General features: G+C 42.3%; 1 protein-coding gene across 2 annotated transcripts in view; it reads left to right on the top strand.

Annotated features, from left to right (window-relative positions):
- Positions 1-23,463, top strand: part of LOC126355446 (cuticle protein 18.7-like) — a 156,871-nt gene that overhangs the window by 20,057 nt on the left and 113,351 nt on the right. The window lies entirely within an intron of this gene.

Below are 23,463 nucleotides of genomic sequence, written 5' to 3' on the forward strand. Positions count from 1 at the left end.
ACTGATTCTGTAAGTTTTGCAAGTGTCGTGCTCCAAGAACTAAATTCGGCAAGAAGTGAATAAAACTTATTATATATTAAAAGGCGGATAATTATCTACATAATATTTTTAAGGTAGACTATTTTGGTGCCTAAACGGTTTGCATATTTCAGCTGCTGACGCAAGGTACATCTTTCTATGTTATTAATACGAATATGGGTACAGCAGTAGATGCAAAGTACACCTGCTTATGTTATTAATAAGAATATGAGTCTATTCCAAAGATCTGAAATTAAATCCTCATACAGTTAAATCTAGGGTATCCCGCAAATTATGAAACGAAGGTAGAAAATATTCATAAAATTATTTTTTGTACTCCAGTATCAGGCTGAAATTAAAAATTAAAAAATCTGAAACAGGAAAAAATAATTACTCAATGAAATCGAGCTATGTTTCAGCAGAAATGTCACATTAATACCTCTAGAAGTAGAGAAAAATGGAATAACCATGTACAGCACTTTTATTAAAAAGAAAGAAAATCTGTTAATGTTAACGGATTTATTGTATTACTTCCCGGATTCCTATTTTTAAGTGTCGACTGCATCGTAAGCTACATTTTCCTTGATTAGTTAGGTAAAGTGTAGACTAGGTTTTGTATATGGCTAGATGAATGAGGAGAACATCCCAAAACCATCGTCAGATTGGTTGGTGGAATCAAGTTTCAGGTGTAGAACTGCACCAAGGTAATCCTAGTCCCACCAATTTGACAAATTATTGTGCTACATGCCAAAAATCACACGGAATTCGTAGCTCTATGAATGCATTTGGCGCTGTGTTGCAGCCATCGACTTTGAGAAGTTTCTAATCCTGGAGGGATTCGCAACCTTCACCTCCCTTCTGGCACAGAAAATATTTATTTTTCAGACTGATTTGTTTGAAATAAGTATAGATGCACATACCCACAGTACAGCATGGCTGTGCTCTTCCGAGTGTACTCCAATAGATCTGTGGCGTAAAACAGAATGCAGAATCAGCAAGCCATCATGGTTTTTCTTGTTCCACAGACAAGTCGTAAACTATTTCTTTGATTCGATTGTGCATCAAGGGTAGAGGGCGTCCTTAAGGGAACTGGGAACGGACGACGCACGTATACATCTGCTAAGCTTATATCTTGGGAAATGATGACAAAATCCTTGCACTTGAGTGTTAAACCAGTGCGACAAAAAAAGGTGGATGACATTATTTCGGCGCCGTCTGTTAAGGTTCGTATCCATATTGACTACGGCCCTGAAATCGCAGCCGTACCATCAAATCGGCATAACTTCTTGTGAAAAAAGTGATAACTAAGACAAAAATAGATATTTTCTGGTTGCTAAAGCGCTATTTCTCGTCACGCTCGGCAACGCTAAATCTGTATTTTAGTGGAGTATCAGACAATAACCGCTAGAAATTTTTAGAATTCTGAACAACAAAAACAGGGGTCAGACGGACCTCAAGTACTGATGGACAGGGATCGTCTAGCACTGCGAAGCGTGGTTGTAATCCATCTCTTAAAATCAGGGGAAGATATTACTGTTGAGTCGTGGAGTCCTGCCAGCAGTCCAGCTAGAACAGTGATAGCAAATAGGGATTTAAAAAGAATGAGGTGCAATTGTATATCAACTCCTTATAAGCTACACATTTCTGCATTCAGTGGTAAGCGGCGCTTACCACTGGTGTTAAACGTATCTGGACTTAAGATGACTGGAAACGTCTGATCTGGAGTGATGAATCAGCTGTACCCTGTGGCAGTACGAAGGAGGTGCCTCAGTTAGGCGAGTGTCTGGAGAACGTCAAGTGCCATCATGTGTGGTGGCAACAGTGAAGTGTGGAGGAGGTGGTATTACGATATGGGGGTGTTTATCGTGGTTACGATGTGGCCCCCTAAATATAGAAAGATATAAACACGTTTTGGCTCTGAGCACCATGGGAATTAACATCTGAGGTCATCAGTCCCCTAGCACTTAGAACTACTTAAACCTAACTAACCTAAGCAGATCACACCCATCCCATGCCCGAGGCAGGATTCGAACCTTCGACCGTACCAGCAGCGCGGTTCCGGCTGAGGCGCATTAAACCGCTCGGTCACAGCGGCCGACTAAACACGTTTTGCAGCTTTATCTACTGCGTACAGTAACACTTCGGAGACGATGGTTGATAGTATCAGCAACTGAGGACGTTTAACTGAAGAGCACAACACGCTTCAATAAACAGAACACAATTATTAACTATAAGCTGGGCAACAATGGACTAGAAAAAATTAGGTTAATGAAGAAGAGTGCTCCTTATACAATTTAAAAGTTGTCAAAAGGATTTTATACACGAATTCTATAATCTGTATGGACAACTGGAGAGCAAATATCCGGATGCAGTCTCAGACCATACGATCAGACTAGGTGGCCTTCTATTACCGAATTGATGTACCTGCAAAAAAAAAATTGGTCTGCAGGAGGAGAAGAAAAAAAATTGAAATTTTCACTGCCAGTATTTGGTCTGCAAGAGGAGGAGAGGTGGTTCCTAATCACGTCTTGTATCCTGGATTAAACACCACACTTCTGAACAGTGTCTCATGATGTGAGCGCACGTGACACTGTTTACGATAATCCATCTGTCATATGGGAACGTTAAGCTTGGCCCCCTCTCCTTGCTATTCGAAAGCAGTAGGCTGGGTGCAGGCACCGGGTTTCATCCTCTCCTTGCCCTTCTCAGCATCATCATACGAAGCAAACATTACACTACACCATACATGTATCCATTAAACCCACCTGCACTCCACAAGTAAACATAAGACACTACTGAAATACACTATATGATCAAAAGTATCAGGACACCTGGCTGAAAATGATTACAAGTTCGTGGCGGCCTCCATCGGTAATTATGGAATTCTGTATGGTGTTGGCCCACCCTTAGCCTCAATGACAACTTCCACTCTCGCAGGCATACGTTCAATCAGGTGCTGGAAGGTTTCTTAGTGAATAGCAACCCATTCTTCACGGAGTGCTGCACTTAGGAGAGGTATCGATGTCGGTCGGTGAGACCTGGCACTAAGCGGGCGTTCCAAAACATCTGTAGAATTCAGGTCAGGACTCTGTGCAGGCCAGTCCATTGCAGGAATGTTATTGTCGTGTAACCTCTCCGCCACAGGCCGTGCGTTATGAACAGGTGCTCGATCGTGTTGAAAGATGCAATCCGTCCCCGAATCGCTCTTCAACAGTGGGAAGCAAGAAGGTGCTTAAAACATCAGTGTAGGCCTGTGCTGTGATAGTACCACGCAAAGCCCCGTCCGTCAAAAACTTGACCACGCCATAACATCACCGCCTCCGAATTTCATTGTTGGCACTACACTCGCTGGCAGATGACGTTCAACGGGCATTCGCCATACACACACCCTGCCATCGGATCGCCACATTGTGTACCGTGATTCGTCACTCCACACAACGTTTTTCCACTGTTCAATCGCCCAATGTTTACGCTCCTCACACCAAGCGAGGAGTCGTTTGGCATTTACCAGCGTGATGTGTGGCTTATGAGAAGCCGCTCGACCATGAAATCCCAATGTTCTCATCTCCTGCCCAACTGTCACAGTATTTGAACTGGATCTTGATGCAGTTTGGAATTCTTGTGTGATGGTTTGGATAGAAGTCTGCCTATTGCACATTAAGACCCTTTTCAACTGTCGGCGGTCTCTGTTAGTCAACAGACGAGGTCGGCCTGTACGCTTTTGTGCTGTACGTGTCCATTCACGTTTCCACTTCACTATCACATCGGAAACAGTGGACCTAGGCATGTTTAGGAGTGCGGAAATCTCGCGTACAGACGTATGACACAAGTGACACCGACTCACCTGACCGCGTTCGAAGTCCCAGAGTTCCACCGTGCGTCCCATTCTGCTCTCTCACGATGCCTTAACGACTACTGAGGTCGCTGGTATGGAGTATCTGGCAGTAGGTGGCAGCACAACGAACCTAATATGAAAAACGTATGTTTTTGGGGGCGTCCGAGTACTGTTGATCACATAGTGTATGTAGCTGTAGGCGCCTTCAATACAAAGATGCAGCTATCCTTGCTACTCCATCTTGTGCAAGCGTCTTCATCTTCGAATAATTACTGAGCCTGTGTCCGTTTGTATCTGCTTTCTGTATTCTTCTCTTTGTCTCCCTCTACAATTTTTACCCTCCCACCCTTCCTCACTTCCCTCCAGTAATGAAGTGATGATTCCTTAATATCTCAGAATGCGCCCTATGAAACTATAGTTCTTTTAGTGAGGTTAGAACATAAAGTTTCTCCAAATTCTATTCAGTACGTCTTCATTAGATACGAAATCTACCCATATAATCATGAGCATTCTCCTGTAGCAACAGGTGTCAAAAGCTTCGTGTCTCTACTTGTCTGAACTATTTGCCGTCCACGTTTCAGTTCCGTGCAAGACCGCACTCCAGACAAACACCTTCAGAAAGAGTTCCTAACACTTAAATTTACATTCGGTGTTAACAATTTTCTGTTCATTAGAAATGCTTTTCTTGTAATTAACAGTATACATTTTATATCCTACGCTGCAGCAGTTATTTTACTGTCCGCATAGCAAAACTCATGTACTAGTTTTAGTGTCTCGTTTCCTAATCTAATACCCCTAGCGTCGTTTGCGTTAACCCAACGTATTTCATTATCCTTGTTTAGCTTTTGTTTATGGTCGTCTTATATCCTCCTTTTAAGACAACGTCAATTCCATTCAACTGCTCTTTGAAGTCCTTTGCTAACTCTGACAGGAATATTATCTCATCGGCGCAACTGTTAAGCTCTTATTTATTCTCCCTGAGCTGTGATTCCTTCTCCTTCTTTGGTTTCCTTTACTGTTTGCTTAATGTATACTTTGAGTAATATCGGGAATGGGATACAACACTGCTCCATTCTCTTCTCAATCACTACTTTCCCCTCACGCCCTTCCACTTTACAAATGCATTAAACGTATGTTTCAGTGTCTTTAACCGATCTTCTAAGATAAGTCGTATGGGCAGTACTGCCTCGCGTGGTCCTACATTTCGAAGAAATCCTCCTCCGTGGTCTACTTCTACCACTTTTTCCATTCATCTGTAAATAATTCGAGTCAGTATTTTGCAACCATGAACTGAATGGTTCGGTAATATTCACGTCTGCCAGCACGTGCTTATTTGGAATTGTCATTATCAAATTCTTCTTGAAGTCCGAGGGTATTTCGCCTGTATCACACGTTTTGCACATTAGGTGGAATAGTTTTGACATAGCTGGTTACGAACGATATCAGCAGTTCTGAGGGAAAGTCCTCTGCTCCAGGTACAAGTACCTTGCTTTCAGTGCTCTATCACGTTCTTCTCATAGTAACATATCTCGCTTCACATCTTCATTTAATTTCCCCCTTACAGTAGAACTGATTTCAAGTTCAGTTCCCTTGTGTAGCCTCTCTATATTACATTCATGTTACTTTTCTAATTATTCTTGTTTCTTAGAACCGTTTTTCATACAGTTACTGGTGGTCTCCAAACGCCTCTTTAGTTTCTCCATAGGCGGTATCTGCCTTTATTCTAGTTATAAATGGTTCTACAGTGTTGCATTTGCCCTTTGGCCTTTTGTGCTTAGTCATTTCACATTTTTCGCTAATAATATTCTGGGAGGTCTGTATTCCATTTCGCCAGCTTCATTTGCTGTATTTTTGTAGTTCCTCTTTTTTATCAGATAACTTCAGTATCTCCTGTGATACTCAAAAATATCTGCTTGGCGTTCTCTCCTTGCCTATTTGATGTGACGATGGCTCCACCGTTCCGTTTCTTAAATCTATCCTTTCGTCTTGTCGCCTCTTTCAGTCAATCGTTGCCTAATGTTCCTCCCTTTGAAATTTACAACCTCTGTTTCTTTTAGCTTATCCAGATCCAACTCTTCTTAATGTCCTATTATTTTGCAGCTTCTTCAGTTTGAATCTATAGTTCATAAAACATAATTTACAAGAGACTCAACAAGTTTTAAAATCTTGCTAAGAAATCTCTGCCTTACCATTATGTAACCAGTCTGAAACCTTCCAGTTTTCCAGGTCTTACCCACGTATACATCCTTGTTTCATGATTCTTAAATCAAATGTCGATCTCAGCAAAACTCCACGAGGCAGCTTGATCTTTCATTTATTTTCCACACTACATATTCTCCCACTATTTTTTCTTCTCTTCCTTTTCTTACTAGATATCCAGTCCCCATCACAATTAAATATTTGTGTCTTTTAACTATCGAATAATTTCTTGTATCTCATCATACATTCTTTCAATCTCTTTATCGTCTGCGAAGCTAGTGGGCGTATAAATTTGTACTGTTATGGTGTGTTTTGACTTCGTATCTATCTTGGCTACGACAATGTGCTCATTATGCTATTCATAGTCTCTTACTCGCATTCCTATTTTCTTATTAATTGCACCTATTCCACTTTGTATTTATAGCCCTGTACTCACCTGCCACCGACCTTCAGTAATTACCACCATATCTAATATCGACCTATCCAATTCCCTTTTTAAATTTTTATAATTTACCTACCTGATTAAGGGATCTAACATTTCACTCTTCGAGCTCTAGAACACCAGTTTTTTTTCCCTGATGATGACATCCTCATGTGTATCCCCGCCCAGAGATTCCAATACAGGACTATTTTACCTCCGGAATAGTTTACTCAAGAGGATGCCATCATCATTTAACTTTACAACAGAGCTGTATACCCTCGGGAAAAACAAGCGCTGTAGTGTCCCCTTTCTTCCAGTCATTCGCAGTACCACAACAGCAAGGCCATGGTGACCTGTGGTGTAAGGTTACATCAGTTAATCATTCCCTGAAACTACCGAAAAGGCTGCTGTCCTATTCCAGTAGCCACATGTTTGTGTGGACTCTCTACAGATATCCTTCCACTGTGGTTACACTTTTGGCACCACTATCTGCATCGTTGAGAGGCACAAGCCACTCCACCTCGGAAGGTACGTGTTACATAATGGAGTGAAAATCCGCAAGGGAATGGATCAGTGTACGTGGAAAGAGAAAACCCTATCAGATAGGTAGCTGAATCCATCCCGTGGATATCCCAATCAACTTCCAGATTACATCTGCGCTTTGAACTCTTTAACTCAGTTTTAAAGGTATGACCATGAATGTCCTTCAACAAATCCATTTATGGAGAAATATTCACTCTAGAACTGTAATTGAGAACAACGTAATCGAGCACTTTAGCGTCCAACACAGGCCAGTTTTACTCTTCTGTTCATTATACTGACCATACAATATACAATTATTTGCATCTGGTCCTAAATTCAAATAGTCACCGGTTAGTTCTACGACTTCATAATAACATTGATTTATGTAAAATTTGAGAGTCTATAAAATCAGAGACCTACAGAGTCTTTTCCCATGTTCAACTTGAAAAACCAATTTCAAGGCATCGTTTTATGGTGGATCTTGAATATTCAGTGATATTCAAGAACTGAACTTGACATATGGCACCCTGTACTTGTTACAATCCATAAGCACATAATCAACAAGTAGTTTCTAAATTCGACCAAACGCTGTACACCCAAATTAAGCTGAATAATGTAGAACAACGCCAACTGATACTAACTACATGACACCTATATTAGATTATGTTGACGATGATAAACATCGGTATGATCGCCATGTTTTTTTTCTTTTTTTTTGTCATCAGTCTACTGACTGGTTTGATGCGGCCCGCCACGAATTCCTCTCCTGTGCTAACCTTTTCATCTCAGAGTAGCACTTGCAACCTACGTCCTCAATTATTTGCTTGATGTATTCCAATCTCTGTCTTCCTCGACAGTTTTTACCCTCTACAGCTCCCTATAGTACCATGGAAGTCATTCCCTCATGTCTTAGCAGATGTCCTATCATCCTGTCCCTTCTCCTTATCAGTGTTTTCCACATATTCCTTTCCTCTCCGATTCTGCGTAGACATTCGTCTATAGCACCACATCTCAAACGCTTCGATTCTCTTCTGTTCCGGTTTTCCCACAGTCCATGTTTCACTACCATACAATGCTGTACTACAGACGTACATCCTCAGAAATTTCTTCCTCAAATTAAGGCCGGTATTTGATATTAGTAGACTTCTCTTGGCCAGAAATGCCTTTCTTGCCATAGCGAGTCTGCTTTTGATGTCCTCCTTGCTCCGTCCGTCATTGGTTATTTTACTGCCTAGGTAGCAGAATTCCTTAACTTAATTGACTTCGTGGCCATCAATCCTGATGTTAAGTTTCTCGCTGTTCTCATTTCTACTACTTCTCATTACCTTCGTCTTTCTCCGATTTACTCTCTAACCATACTGTGTACTCATTAGACTGTTCATTCCGTTCAGCAGATCATTAAATTCTTCTTCACTTTCACTCAGGATAGCAATATCATCAGCGAATCGTATCATTGATATCCTTGTATTTTAATTCCACTCCTGAACCTTTCTTTTATTTCCATCATTGCTTCTTCGATGTACTGATTGAAGAGTAGGGGCGAAAGGCTACAGCCTTGTCTTACTCCCTTCTTAATACGAGCACTTCGTTCTTGATCGTCCACTCTGATTATTCCCTCTTGGTTGTTGTACATATTGTATATGACCTGTCTCTCCCTATAAGCGTACTCCTACTTCTTTCAGAATCTTGAAGAGCTTGCACCATTTTATATTGTCGAACGCTTTTTCCAGGTCGACAAATCCTATGAACGTGTCTTGATTTTCCTTAGCCTTGCTTCCATTATTAGCCGTAACGTCAGAATTGCCTCTCTCGTGCCTTTACTTTTCCTAAAGCCAAACTGATCGTCACCTAGCGCATTCTCAATTTTCTTTTCCATTCTTCTGTATATTATTCTTGTAAGCAGCTTCGATGCATGAGCTGTTAAGCTGATTGTGCGATAATTCTCGCACTTGTCAGCTCTTGCCGTCTTCGGAATTGTGTAGATGATGCTTTTCCGAAAGTCAGGTGATATGTCGCCAGACTCATATATTCTACACACCAACGTGAATAGTCGTTTTGTTGCCACTTCCCCTAATGATTTTAGAAATTCTGATGGAATGTTATCTATCCCTTCTGCCTTATTTGACCGTAAATCCTCCAAAGCTCTTTTAAATTCCGATTCTAATACTGGATCCCCTATCTCTTCTAAATCGACTCCTGTTTCTTCTTCTATCACATCAGACAAATCTTCACCCTCATAGAGGCTTTCAATGTATTCTTTCCACCTATCTGCTCTCTCCTCTGCATTTAACAGAGGAATTCCCGTTGCACTCTTAATGTTAATACCGTTGCTTTTAATGTCACAAAAGATTGTTTTGACTTTTCTGTATGCTGAGTCTGTCCTTCCGACAATCATATCTTTTTCGATGTCTTCACATTTTCTGGGCAGCCATTTCGTCTTAGCTTCCCTGCACTTCCTATTTATTTCATTACTCAGCGACTTGTATTTCTGTATTCCTGATTTTCCCGGAAAATGTTTGTACTTCCTCCTTTCATCAATCAACTGAAGTATTTCCTCTGTTACCCATGGTTTCTTCGCAGCTACTTTCTTTGTACCTATGTTTTCCTTCCCAACTTCTGTGATGGCCCTTTTCAGAGACGTCCATTCCTCTTCAACTGTGTTGCCTACTGCACTATTCCTTATTGCTGTATCTATAGCGTTAGAGAACTTCAAACGTATCTCGTCGTTCCTTAGAACTTCCGTATCCCACTTCTTAGCGTATTGAATCTTCCTGACTAATGTCTTGAACCTCAGCCTACTCTTCATCACTACTATATTGTAATCTGAGTCTATATCTGCTCCTGGGTACGCCTTACAATCCAGTATCTGATTTCGGAATCTCTGTCTGACCATGATGTAATCTAATTGAAATCTTCCCCTATCTTCCGGCCTTCTCCAAGTATACCTCCTCCTCTTGTGATTCTTGAACAGGGTATTCGCTATTACTAGCTGAAACTTGTTGCAGAACTCAACTAGTCTTTCTCCTCTTTCATTCCTTGTCCCAAGCCCATATTCTCCTGTAACGTTTTCTTCTACTCCTTCCCCTACAACTGCATTCCAGTCGCCCATGACTATTAGATTTTCGTCCCCCTTTACATACTGCATTACCCTTTGAATATCCTCATACACTTTCTCTATCTGTTCATCTTCAGCTTGCGACGTCGGCATATATACCTGAACTGTCGTTGTCGGTGTTGGTCTGCTGTCGATTCTGATTAGAATAACCCGGTCACTGAACTGTTCAAGGTATCACACCCTCTGCCCTACCTTCCTATTCATAACGAATCCTACACCTGTTATACCATTTTCTGATGCTGTTGATATTACCCGATATTCATCTGACCAGAAATCCTTGTCTTCCTTCCACTTCACTTCACTGACCCCTACTATATCTCGATTGAGCCTTTGCATTTCCCTTTTCAGATTTTCTAGTTTCCCTACCACGTTCAAGCTTCTGACATTCCACGCCCCGACTCGTAGAACATTATCCTTTCGTTGATTATTCAATCTGTTTCTCATGATAACCTCCCCCTTGGCAGTCCCCTCCCGGAGATCCGAATGGGGGACTATTCCTTAGTCTTTTGCCAATGGAGAGATCATCATGACACTTCTTCAACTACAGGCCACATGTCCTGTGGATACACGTTACGTGTCTTTAATGGAGTGGTTTCCATTGCCTTCTGCATCCTCATGTCGTTGATCATTGCTGATTCTTCCGCCTTTAGGGACAATTTCCCACGCCTAGGACAAGAGAGTGCCCCGAACCTCTATCCGCTCCTCCGCCCTCTTTGACAAGGCCGTTGGCAGAATGAGGCTGACCTCTTATGCCGGAAGTCTTCGGCCGCCAATGCTGGTTATTTATCAAAATTTAGGCAGTGGCGGGGATCGAACCCGGGACCGAAGTCGTTTTGACTATGAATCAAACAACGGGCACCTAGAGCCATTAAGGAGCTGAAACAACGGTTCAGTAGTGACGCAAATGCTGGAGAAAATTGATAAAGAAAATAGTAAACAAAGCTATCTATGGAAAAAAAATCGTTAGAATTCCCTTTTAGATAAAAGAAGACAAGAGGGTGCAGATGAAAGACAGACGAAGAGAGAGAGAGAGAGAGAGAGAGAGAGAGAGAGGGAGAGAGAGAGAGAGAGAGAGAGAGAGAGAGGACGAAAGAGGGGGAAGGTGAAAGGTGACGACACATTTTATGCAGATTACAATCGCGAATTCACAAGCAGGTAATAGTAGAACAAGACACCTCAGTATTGCTTGTGTGGACTTATTTACGACACATGTTAATCCACATCCTCACTTTCTATGAAAACGTTTGACGGATCAAGTAAGTATGCATCACACAGAAAGGAAGAAGGAATTGAGATTAGAAAAATCACGTCACCGATTGTTTGGCCAAAGGGAAGTAACTACTAATGGAATATTCCAGTTTGAAGTAAGACTACAAATTATGTCATTTTTTGCAGCACTGCTGGATTATTTCGCAAAAGAGCACCATCCTTGCAAGATTTTTTGCTGTGCAACTATCGGAAAGACTTGGAATAAAGTGCCAAAGTATCTAAAACTGTTATCGAAGATTTAAGTTCTTAAAAACAATTTCCTTGTTCAATCTTTACAATAGCGCGTTGCCCATGGCGGTTAAACTTCGGATTACGTGCACAGTTCGGACCCAGCATTAATGAAACAGGCAGACAGAGATACTTCTGTTGCGGAATCTACATAGCTGTTGTGACATTTGTTCCACAGGAAACTATCTCGCCAAGTCATCTCCTCTCAGAAATACCTTGTCTGCTAACGATTTCGCAGTCCTTCTCGTTTCGAAACGGTGTCCGTGAAACTTTTTCTGTAGATGTCCAAAAATGTGAAAGTCATTCGGCGAACGTTCCGGACTGCAGGTCTGGTGATGAAACCATGTGGAATGTCACGGAACGACATTAACCTTCTGCATGATAAAATCTGTCCACAGTTTTCGAAACTATTGCAGGATACGCTTCAGATATTTTCGTGAGAAACACTCGTTCCGTACACAGAAGATACAAAGAGCAGGCAAACGGATTCAGTTAGGTAAGGAGTATTAGAAGTGTGGGAGTTTCATGATATAGGAAAAGTCAATAACATAAATATATTACAGTGTTTCACATGTCTGGACTAAAAGAGGCGTCGCTAATAACCAGAGGGACGCGATGTTTCTAATCTGTCTACCAATATACGCAGCTACCTCGCTGTTGTTTCTCCGCAGTTCCCTTACAAGGAAGTTATAATCATCAAGTAATATTACTCAAATAAGGTAAAAAATGCTATTGGTGATGGGACTAGAAGTATAGCCCTGTATTGTCTGCTATTGAAGTTAACGACATTTGATGGAAGCTTTCTGAAACATGCTATGCATACTTTCAAGGCCGGCAGTTTCGTTCCTGGCGAAATTTGTTTAATGGACGGTAGGCTTTGGTCCAAAATATAAATTTCTGTGCTTAATGTTCCGTCTTACAATCTGGAGACATCGTCAGAGACTCGGAAGAGATATAAGACAGAGAAATATGCAGAGCCGAATGTCCATAACACTAAAATTTCCGGAAACAGTACGGTAGGCTCTGTCAAGGTCATTTCTCCTTAATATCTTCTCTTCTGGGAGCGCTAAAGCCGTATGATAGGAGAGCAGGAAAGCCTCTTCTAAGTTTGTGAAGCAGAGGAGTGAAGTGTGAGCCTGGATAGTTTAGTCGATAGCAACATTACCCTAGAAAGTGAAAGTTGCGAGGTTCTATCTCCGCTTGGGACGTAATTTGAGGTAATGGTTACGGGAAAATAACCGATTGTTTGACCCTAGACGTGTCTAACCGTATGCGAATTAATTTATGGTAATATTTGTGGCCGGAGGAAATGCTCTTTTTAAAAAAATTCTGTCATTCTTCACGCTTGCTTAATGAAAGAAGTACATGACTATTGCTTGCGTTAATCGCTGTTGGTTCCACCAGAGTTGGATTCGTGAGTCCTACGTGCTTCAGCAGGAATAAAAAACTTATATAAAGCAAGCAAACCACTGTTCATAGAGCTTCCCAATACGTGGTTCGATTTCAAAGTATTGGCTTCGCCACTGTCCACGGTCAAACTACGCATATTTCGCATATAACCCTAAATGAAAGCAGTCAGAAATTTATTAAAATTTCACACAGGAATCTGCGGTGAAATAATGTTCACTTTTCACAGACTGAATTTATTCCAGAAAAAAAAAACGAAATACGTTTTCACGCTATTCACAACAGTTGCTTAGCAAAATAATATCTGTCAGTAGGAGAACATAAGTAACTCGACCAGCATCAAGTGCTCGTTAAACCTTTACAAATCCACGAAAATTATTCGAAATGCTTCAGCACACTTTTAAGTTCAAGTTTTGCAGTTGCGAGCTAACGGTATCTCTAATTGCAGATCACCATGAAACTTAACTGCAGAACAGTTCATAGATGTTTAGACAAAGTCGCCTAACTCAGTATTGTTCAGAGTCCAAGCGTTGAGCAATGTTCTCAAACTCTTTTGGATGGAGACTCGCGATAAAATTACAAGTCACAACTAACCGTTCATGCGACCTGAATTTCTTCTACGTACGAACAAGCCAAAATTACTTTTACTAGTCCCAACCGAGAATTTAGGAAATATTTCGGTTTCACACATGAGGCGACTTCCAGTTCCACATACGACCGGTCTCCAACTGCATATCGAAATCCAAGTGTCGGGCGAAAATGGCGATGAATGTGAATCAAACTCAAATAATTCCGACTTTCGAAATCATATATAACTATAAATTTAATTTTAAATAGACATATTACAAATGAATTTAGATGCAAATTTCATATGCTTTTCAATGCTGCTCATAGTTTTTGTGTAGTTCTCATGGCCTTCACAAAAATAGTGGTTTTGCTTATACGGACGTGTCGATGCATCACAAATGAATATTAAAAATTGAGCTAATTACAGTCATACATCTCTGATTATCCCTATTTACTAATGCAGCCACTACTTTTCGATTTTAGTTGTCAGAAAGTTCACTTTTTCATGCACGGGAAATACATTCCGGACTCTAATTTCAAATATGGAATATTTACAGAAAATCTGTTTAAACGATTCAATAGTTCTCATTGAGACCTATCCATTAACACTATATTTGCCCGAAGCGCCTAAGGTGTTAGTGGGTTATTAATTTTTAAAGATCATTTGATATCCAAAATATTTAACATTTAATACCTTTTAAACTAAATAGCGTAGCTAGAGCGCGACTTTACTCACGCACTCTTCTAATTTCTCTCTTTAATGCCATGCGACTGGTTTCTCTCTCACTGCTTTGGTTCAGTTATTAATTAGAGGATTGGGATTTCCCCTCCACATTTTCCGAGCGGCGGGCTAGCTAGCCCGCAGTTAGTATTTCTCATACTTGTGCGTCAAAGGTAATGCCATCTATTGACTACGCCGCAAAGCTCGTCCGGCCTAGCATGGCCCATAACTGTCAAACCTCGTTGTCCTGTCCCTCAAAACACCTGTCAATTCAGCTGCCAGCGGTATGATAGATAGAGCACGCACGGCCCCGTATGTTAAAGTTCTACATACATATTTCCGGGATGTGCCACTTCACGGTCCAGCTAACAGTTTTAATTTGCAAGAAAGCTACAGCCGGCCAGAGTGGCAGAGCGATTCTAGGCGCTACAGTCTGGAACCGCGCGACCGCTACGGTCGCAGGTTCGAATCCTGCCGTGGGCATGGACATGTGTGATGTCCTTAGGTTAGTTAGGTTTAAGTAGTTCTAAGTTCTAGGGGACTGATGACCTCAGATGTTAAGTCCCATAGTGGTCAGAGCCATTTTAACCATTTTGAAAGTTTCAGGACTGCACACACTCTTCTATCGAGTGAACGATCCATTCCGAATAATTGGAAACTGTTGTTTCTTTGAAAATTGTTGTATGTATGAATTCCTAAGGGACCAAACTGCTGAGGTTATCGCTCCCTAAGCCTACACACTACTTAACCTAACTTACGCTAAAGGCAACAGGCACACCCATGCCCGAAGGAGGACTCGAACCTTCGACGGGGGCAACTGCCCGGACCGTGGCTAGACGCCTCAGACCATGCGGTCACCCCTTGCTGCGAAAATTGTTAATAAATGAATTTTTATAACGATAATTATAATAAACAATACAAAGTGTTGGTCCAGTGATAAAGCACATGTCTGGAAACAGAGCTCGCTGGATCGGATACCAGTCAGACACGGAATTTGTCAGTATGTCTTTAACATAGCTTTCACGTCTCAACTATGCGAGTAGTCACAAGGAATGACATATGCTTCGCATTACACCTTAGGCCGAGGGCTCCTTTGCCTGGTTAGATAGCTGGGTTTCATTAGGAACACGCAAGTCGCCGAAATGGCGGTCAAACTCGAAAGAGCTGTAGCCTGCCGTTGACCCACACGAAACAACAATGAGGATCAGTAGGAAAATCAACCCGTAATGTTCAGATACAGCATTACTAGTGTAGTGCCTGACACAATCGCGTTGAAACACCTGAGGGCAAAGTTGTAGGCGGCATGAAATGTAACGGGCATCTGAGGACTGTGGTAGGGAAGGCAAATGGGCGACTTCGCTTTATTGGGATAATTTTAGGAAAGTAAAAATCCATGCAAATAGAAATGGGAAAAGATGAAAACCTAAAGAAAGCGTAACTAGCGTAACACTAATTACGTTGAAGACAATACGTGATCTGTCTGGTATCCATATACAATCAGCCTGATATGCACCGTTAGGAAGAACCACGAAGGCCGTGTTGAGGTCGTACGCGCTCCAGAGTGTGTGTGCAGCTCCAGGAAATCACGGTCACCAAGGTCGTCTTGTTGGACAAGCTTACGTGGGCAGAGATCTGTTCCGAACATTCGCTCTTACTGCTAGAATAAAAGCAAACATGGACGTTTAACAAGTTAATTAAATAGTGTGAAACGAAACAAATGGACATATGAGGATGAAGTGGATGATCACCGAATGATATGAAATGACACGTGGAAGCCGTTCGGATATACTGAACCTGCGAAGTAATGTGTAATAGTAACAACCGAACGTTTGTGGTAGACTGGGAACCGAATTAGTAATTCCTGCTCACCATGCGCGATGGCTCTTTGAGCTCGCTTTCAGCCCCGGCTCAAACTTTCATTCCCACTTATGATTTCGCCTATGTTTTCCGCACACTACCAGGGGTTCTCTCATCAGGCGAGCCACTCGTGAAAAGCAGGAAATGCTTGTTCCAGTCCGTGACTTTCACAACTGCCGCTACCTGCTCATAACAGTATGGCTTCACGTGTTATAATATCCAGAGCTACTATGCCGTAGTCGCACGAATTTCTGGTTCAAATCCAAAGTTTCGTACCCGTCTGCAAAGGACATCTTCAGGGATGGTTGCACATCCTGGCTGTCGTTGTACCACTTCACATTCCCATCCTGTAGGCCAAATAATGTTGATAAGAAATTGTTAATCCTTCAGGATTGGACCAGCTACAAGTAACACAAAATGAACCCTAAAGACCTAGGCTGCACTTCACTCAATAGAGTTAGTCTTCTGCATAAAAACCGTCTCTATCAGTACAACATTTAGCAGACTCCCTGCCAGTTACGAAACTCTTCCGTAAAGCACCTGTAAAGTGGTCTCGTGCTTAAGTGATACACCGCTTATACTGGTAAGGAACAAAAATTAATCCGACGATACACAGGATCAGTCGTGCTATCATAAGCGGTAATACTCGATATACTGCATCTTCTCCTTTTCCTTGTTCCTTTGTCTCGCGTCGGCACAAGGTCGGCATGGCTATTAACGGATTAGACATGTTTAGTCTATAGAGTGGACGGATGTCCTTCCTGTCTCCATCCCGATACCTTCCGGGACGGAATACGTGTGTTTAATCAAGTGAAATTGTGCGAAAGTTTTCTAATTGTTTGCGAATCGTGTAACTGTGGCTCGACTTCGGTAACAGCTCGGTACTCGTCTAGAGGGACATGGAAACCACCTAAAAACCACAGACAGGCTCGTCAGTACACTTAAGCTCGTCATTAATCAGCCGCACAGATTCGATCTGGGGACTTGGCAATTCCCCGTGCCGGAAGCGGCGCATTACGAGGATGCGGGGCTTTAGCCGGTAGTTGATAACAAATAGTGGGCATCTGAAAATGTTACTCAGGAATGATCAAAAGTTATTTAACTAATCAGGACTGAAGTCTCGTAGATCTGAACAGACATTTTTTATGCACTGCTGCGTTCACAAGAAACAATGACACCCCCTCTGTTACGCCAGGAAATCGGAGCACGATATCAGAGGATACCTAGAACACATGTCCTGGAATCTTTTGTATTCTGGTGTTCATATCGAATAAAAAGATGAACTGGATCATCAGTTTATACTATGTATTTTTTGACTTATACTTGACTACTTTGTACCTATTTGAGAATATATAAAAAAGAAAAGAAAAAGTAATAGTTTTGTTACGCAGTAATTTATTGAATGTTTTTTAACTTGTTTCTATATCGGCACAATAGTAAATTTCAGATTTATTATTTAATAGTAAATTAATATATTGCGATGTAGAGCCAAAGAAACTCGCATACCTGCCTTATATCGTGAAGAGCCCCTGCAAATATGCAAAAGTGCTGCAACATGACGTGGTATGGACTCGACTAATGTCTGAAGTAGTGCTGGAGGGGAAATGTCACCTAAATCCTGAACGGCTGTCCATAAATCCGTAAAATTATGAGGGGATGGAGATATCTTCTGACCAACATGTTGCAAGGCCTCTCAGACAATCTCAATAATGCTCGCGTCTGTGCAGTTTGGAGGACAGTGGAAGTGTTTAAACTCAGAAGAGTGTTCTTGGATCCACTCTGTAGCAATCCTGGACTTGTGGGGTGTCGCATTATCCTGGTGGAATTGCCCAAATCCGTCTGAATGCACAATGTAAATGAATGGATGCAGGTGAACAGACAGGAAGCTTACGTACGTGTCACCTGCCATAGCCGTATCAACGGTCCCATATCACTGCAACTGCACAAGCCCCACGCAATTACAGAGCCTCCACCAGTTTGAACAGATGGATTCACGAGGTCGTCTCCATACCCGTACATGTCCATCCCCTCGACATAATTACGAAAGATACTCGTCCGACAAGGCAACGCATTTCCAGTCATCAACAATCCAACTTCGGTGTTGACGGGCCGAAGCGAAGCTTAAAGCTTTGTGTCGTGAAGTCATCAAGGGTACACGAGTGAGCCTTCGGTTCCGAAAGCCCATATCGATGACGTTTTGTGGAATGGTTAGTGCGCTCACATATGGTGATGGCCGTGCACTGAAATCTGTAGCAATTGTACTTCTGACTCGTTGAACTATTCTCTGCGGTTGTCATTGGTCCCATTCTGGCAGGACCTCTTTCCGGTCGCATCAGTGTCGGAGATCTGATGTTTTACCGGATTCCCGAAATTCACGGTTAACTCGTAAAATGCTCGTGCAGGAAAACTCCCACTTCAACGCTACCGCGGAGATGCTGTGTCCCATCGCTCGTGCGCCGACTACAGTACCACGTTCAAACTCTCTCAGATCTTGAAAACTTGCCATTCGAGCATCAGTAAACGATCTAACAACTGTGACAGTCATTTGTTGCCGACCGCGGCGGTATATTGTGCCTGTTTACGTATCTCTGTATTTGAATGGGCATGCCTTTACCAGTTTCTTTGACGCTTGAGTGTAGGTGAGTGAATAAAAGCTTTACTTCTATTTGTCCTGCTGTTACTACATAATGCTTAATGCCAAAGGATGGCCAAAATGGATATAAACTTTTTGGAAAAGTTTCAGATGTCATTCACTTGTGTAATTTGCTACAGTCGATGTAGATGTAGATGTATTTGAGTCGTAATGTATCTGATAGTGTAACCCATCATATTATAAATAAATAAATTAATAGTCATTATATTCTGACGATTCTATTAGTTATCAATCACGATGGGGTTAAAAAGGCCGGCTGCTATGGCCGAGCGGTTATCGGTACCCCTGTCCGCAACCGCGCTACTGCTACGGTCGCAGGTTCGAATCGTCCCTCGGGCATGGATGTATATGATGTCCCTAGATTGGTTAGGTTTAAGTAGTTCTAAATCTAGGGGACTGACGACCCTAGCTGTTAAGTCCCGTAGTGCTCAGAGCCTTTTTTTTTATTTTTTTGTTTTTTCTTAATAATAAGTTACGCGAGTCTCATTGGAAGAGTGTGTGTGGAGGAATCTTAAGGAACAGTTCTCCATCTAGGGATCTCTTAGAAAATTCTCTGTCGATGTATTCTTGAGTATTGCTCGCCACACTACGAGGCTCGAGAGCGTCGTTATAATAATATTCAAGGAAATCTAAAGTGCAACGTGTGAGGAAACGGATATCTAATTAACAAAACTTCTATCGAAAAATGACCGTGGATGCTTGAAAATTTTGTTGAAATGACCTTTCAGATAAGAAAAAAGGACTTTAAATGAAATAGAAACAGTTGTAATGACGAAGAAAATAACGAAGAAACCTGGTTCACTAGCACAACTGACTCCCGACTGCCTGAAATTAACTCAGCTTAATGGCTGATTCAGTATGTCACAAGCGTTCTCCTAATACTTCGCGTAAATATCACAAAAGCTTCACATCCAGAATGAGATTTTCAATCTGCAGAGGAGCGTCAGCTGGCAGATTAAAACTGTGTGCAAGAGCGAGACTCGAACTCGGGACCTTTGACTTTCGCGGGAAAGTACTCCAATACCTGAGCTACCCCAAGCACGATTCACACCCCGTCCCCACAGCTTTACTTCTGCCAGTACCTCGTCTCCTACCTTCCAAACTTAACAGAAGCTCTCCCTCGAACCTTGCAGAAATAACACTCCTGAAAGAAGGGACATTGCGGGGACATGGCTTAGGCACAGCCTGGGGGATGTTTCCAGGATGAGATTTTCACTCTGCAGCGGAGTGTCCGCTGATATGAAACTTCGTGCCAGATTAAAACTGTGTGCCGGACCGAGTTCGAGTCTCGGTCCGGCACACAGCATTAATCTGCCAGGAAGTTTCAAAAGCTTGACATGTTTGATTTTACTAACATTTAGAACAGTAACATTACAAGCAATTAAAAACATATACTTAGAAATAAAATGGCAAAAAGCTGCAAATTAAGTGTATTCTACTAGAAATTTCGAGAAAGCAAATGACACAAGGAAGAAAGGACGTTGATAAGGAATTATATCTGTAAAACGGACTTAGATGAGTGAGAAGGTGCTTGAAGAAAATGAAAATGACTTAAAGAATCGTAGTTCAAACGACATATGAGGATATAGCAACGAGAAAGTTTACGATAACAGAAAAAGTTTCGTATATTTGGTGATTAAGTTTATATATAAAGATATTTCTTAAAGGCACGGTGAGCGTTTAAGTAAGTTACAGCATTGTGTAAGGGACATGTTTAATAGTAGCGAACATTTTCAGTGCAAATCAATTAGCTGGCTCAGTCAGCGTACCAATTTCCGATTACGGCGTACAGCATATTCTAATGCATTGTGCGTGTCCGTAACAGATACTATGAACGAAGGTGACCTATGCTGTAGGAAGCTGACATCTGAAGGTGCAGTAGAAAAGGTTTGTAAGTTTCTGGTAGGTTGCAGTCATGTGCTATTAACGGTGAGCAACAAATGCGCTCGGCGCAACTAACGAAATGTTTGAAACTTCCTAACAGTTTAAAACTGTGTGCCGGATAGAGACTCGAACTCGGGACCTTTGCCTTTCGCGGGCAAGTGCTCTACCGACTGAGCTACACCAGCACGACTCACGCCCCGTCCTCACAGCTTTACTTCTGCCAGTATCTTGTCTCCTACATTCCACTTGCCTGCGAAAGGCAAAGGACCCGAGTTCGAGTCTCGGTCCGGCACACAGTTTTAATCTGCCAAGGAGTTTCATATCAGTGCACACTCCACTGCAGAGTGAAAATCTCATTCTGGGAACAAGCTGCTTATCACTAGTACGAAAAGTTGATTTGGAGCATTCAGTACTCCGCAACATTACTCACATAGTTTTTGGTCTATACGTCACACCAAAAGGAAAGTAACTAGTGTCCAAAACTTAAGGATGAAAGTAACTTTCGTATAATGTGTCACTGCCAAGTAACACAGCTCGATGAAACTCGGACCGTGCACAGCAAGAACTGCTACCAGTATATTACAGAAGGTAACTGAAAAATGTACGCAGTGACATGGACTCAAGGACAATAATTACACTGATTACACAGTGCTTCATGATGATTCCCAGACATCTCAACAGGCGGGGCATGGCTTTTAATAGTGTGTGTGATCACCACGGACGGCAATGCATGCACTACGACGTGCTCCCACACTGGCGGCAAAGTTGGTAGGGATTTCTTCGGCTAGAAAGTTCCGTTCCTCCACCAGACCGGATGTCAACCCCTGGATGGTCGTTGGTTCACGTTGACGTGCTGTAGTTCGTCTCCCCAACGCATTCCACACGTGCTCGATGGGATATACTTCAGGGGAAAGAGCAGGCCAATCCAATCACTGATTATCCTCTCGTTATAACAGCTCCTCCGCTTGTGCCATTCGATTCGGTCGCTTATTGTCATCTATAAAAATGATGTCAATAGCGAGTGCACCCCTGGAAGGACGCACATGCGGAAGGAGTACCTTGTCCCATCAACTTAGACAGGAGAGTGTGTCGTGTTCACAGAATTGGAATTCAGTACGCAAATGCTACATTACGCCTCCACACACCACAAAACGATAATGTTCGGCAATGGTCCCGGATTCATTGCGTGCAATCATACGGCGAGATGTTGAAGTACGTGATGCATCGCGTATAATACATGTTTGTCTTATGTATATAATTTCTGCCTTACATACTGATTCCAGATATGTTACTGTGTTACAGTTTCTTGTTATTCACATATTGTTATCTGAGCAACAATATGGAGCGCATTGTTGCTACTCGGTTCTACTTACGGTTTTTGGGATCTATGTTGCCACATGTGTCATCGTGAAGTTGTACTTAGTTGGCCGATTTTCGGTGATTTCGAAGGAATTTCAATTGGTCACATCTCCAGGAATATACACTGACGAGCGAAAGAAACTGGTACAACTGCCTATTACAGTGTAAGGCCCTACGAGCAAGCAACGCGTCATGGCATGGACTCTACCAATGTTTGATGTAGTGCTGGAAGGAGTTGTCACCATGAATCCTGCAGGGGTGTCCAGAAATCCGCAAGACTACGAGGGGGTGGAAATCTCTTCTGAGTAGCACATTGCAAGGCTTTCCAGACTTGGTGAATAATATTCGTATCTGGGGAGTTTGGTGGCCAGCGGAAGTGTTGAAACTCAGAAGAGTGGTCCTGCGACCACTCTGTAGCGATTATGGAAGTGTGGAGTGTCGCATTGTCCTGCTGGAATTGTCAAAGTCCGTCGGAATGCACAATGGGCATGACTGCATGCAGGTGATCAGACGTGATGGTTAAGTACGTGTCACTCGTCAGAATGGTATCTGGACGTATCAGGGGTCCCATATCACTCCAACAGCAAACTCACCACACGATTACAAAGCCTCCACCAGTTTGAACAGTCCCCTTCTGACATTCAGGAACCAAGGATTCATTTAGTTGTCTCCATATACGTCCACGATACCATTTGAAACGAGACTCTTCCGACCAGTCAACATGTTTCCAGTCATCAACAGTCCAATGTCGGTGTTGATGGACCTAGGTGACGCGTAAAACCTTGTGTCATGGTACGCTAGTGGCCTTCGGTTCCGAAAGCTCTTATCGATGATGTTTCGTTGTATGGTTCGCACACTGATGGCCGAGCATTTAAATTAGCAGTAATTTGCTGAAGGGTTGCACTTCTTTCACACAGAACGATTCTCTTCAGTCGTCATTGGTCCGTTCTTGCAGGATCTTTTTCCGGCCGCATCGATGTCTGAGATTTGATGTTTTGCCGGATTTCTGATATTCACGGTACACTCATGGAATGGTCGTATGGGAAAATCCCCACATAATCGCTGCCTCGGACATGCTGTGCCCGATCGCTCGTTCGCGGCTATAATACCACGTTTAAACTCACTTAAATCTTGAAAACCTGGCATTATAGTAGCAGTAACCGATCTAACAACTGCGCCAGACACTTGTCTCATATACGGAGTTGCCGACCGCAGTGCCGTATTCTGGCTGTTTACATATCTCAGTATTTGAATACGCATACCTATACCAGTTTCTTTGGCGCTTCAGTGCATGTTTCCATATGTGTTGTCGTGAATTTGTTCTTAGGTGGCCAATGTTCGACGATTTCGAAGACATCTCACTTGATCATATCTCCAGGAATATAGAAGCAACTAAGGAACGACAGGA

This window comes from Schistocerca gregaria, chromosome 3, assembly GCF_023897955.1.
Source record: "Schistocerca gregaria isolate iqSchGreg1 chromosome 3, iqSchGreg1.2, whole genome shotgun sequence".
NCBI classification, from domain to species: Eukaryota; Metazoa; Arthropoda; class Insecta; order Orthoptera; family Acrididae; genus Schistocerca; species Schistocerca gregaria.